Here is a 1,755-nt window from a genome sequence, read left to right on the forward strand (position 1 = left end):
TCAGGATCACACATTCCAGGTAATGGGCCACCACTTGCAAAACTCTAACCTAAAGCCAGTCTTTTTTTTTTTTTTAATCACCAGTCAATCCTAGACAATTTGCTAATTAATTAGCATGATGAATATTAGAACTGATTTTTCTCTGGTGGGAGGACTGGGTTAAGATGTGTGGATCAGCTAAAAAAAAAAGGTTCTGAAGAACCTGGGGGCAGGACAGGAATGAAGACGCAGATGTAGAGAATGGACTTGAGGACACGGGGAGGGGGAAGGGTAAGCTGGGACGAAGTGAAAGAGTGGCATGGACATATATACACTACCAAATGTAAAATAGATAACTAGTGGGAAGCAGCCGCATAGCACAGGGAGATCAGCTCGGTGCTTTGTGACCACCTAGGGGGGTGGGATAGGGAGTGTGGGAGGGAGATGCAAGAGGGAAGAGATATGGGGATATATGTATGTGTATAGCTGATTCACTTTGTTATAAAGCAGGAACTAACACACCATTGTAAAGCAATTATACTGTAATAAAGATGTTAAAAAAAAACCATTAAAACACTAAAAAAAAAAAAGTGTGAATCAGGGAGAATATTAGCGGCTCTCCCCGTCCCAGACATCTGGCCAGAGTTCCAGCCTTATCTGGGAGATGGTAAAAATGCAGATTCCCAGGCCTGGCCCAGAACTGATGAACCAGAGCCTGCATTTAAACCCATCTCTGGCCTAAACCCCTCAGAGTAGCCCCCTTGACTCGAGACTCTGAATTGGTCTTGTGTCCAGCTGCTTGGAACCCTACCCAGGTTACAGTGGCTTTTGCCTCAGTGGCTCCGTGGAGCTCTAAGCAGATAGAGTGTGCCTTTCTGGGGCTCCTGACCAGGTGATGGAGATGTGATTTCGTGGAACCTGGGGAAGGTGCCTACTCATCTCTCAGAGGCAGCCCAAGACACGGATCCTCAGTCTCTGCCTCCCACCAAACTGGCTCACAAAAGCAAGACAAATCTCTGAAAAGCTACACAAATGGTACGCAAAGGATATGCAAATCCCACACATCTTTAATTCAAATAAAGCAAGTCGTGCATATTATATGCAAGTAACAAACACATATGCAAATGTCATGAGAGGAAGGGTGCCCGGCTCAGGGGTGAGGGTTGTCAGACACATTTCAAGGAACACACTGAGTATAATAGTAATGGTGGGGCTTCCCTGGTGGCGCAGTGGTTGAGAATCTGCCTGCTAATGCAGGGGACTCGGGTTCGAGCCCTGGTCTGGGAGGATCCCACATGCCGTGGAGCAACTAGGCCCGTGAGCCACAACTACTGAGCCTGCACGTCTGGAGCCCGTGCTCCGCAACAAGAGAGGCTGCGATAGTGAGAGGCCCGCGCACCGCGATGAAGAGTGGCCCCCGCTTGCCACAACTAGAGAAAGCCCTCGCACAGAAACGAAGACCCAACACAGCAAAAATAAATAAATTAATTAATAACCTCCTACCAACAACATCTTCTTTAAAAAAAAAAAAAAAAGTAATGGTGGAGGTCTCATTTCCTGCTCTGAGCCCGGCCCTTCACAAGTATCAGCCCTTGGACCCGACAGCTACAAGTTGAGGGGGTCTTATGTCCCTGGGTCTCCAGCCCAGGAGAGGTAGGTCTCCAGCCTGTAGCTCTGTACTCGCTGCAGGGCCACAGCGGCCTCTGGTGGATGGTGATGGGACACAGCAGCTGGACCTTTCACTCCACCTCCACTTTCTTCTCCCTGTGTGGTGGT

This window comes from Neophocaena asiaeorientalis, unplaced genomic scaffold (assembly GCF_003031525.2).
Source record: "Neophocaena asiaeorientalis asiaeorientalis breed wild unplaced genomic scaffold, Neophocaena_asiaeorientalis_V1.1 scaffold87, whole genome shotgun sequence".
Classification (NCBI taxonomy): domain Eukaryota; kingdom Metazoa; phylum Chordata; class Mammalia; order Artiodactyla; family Phocoenidae; genus Neophocaena; species Neophocaena asiaeorientalis.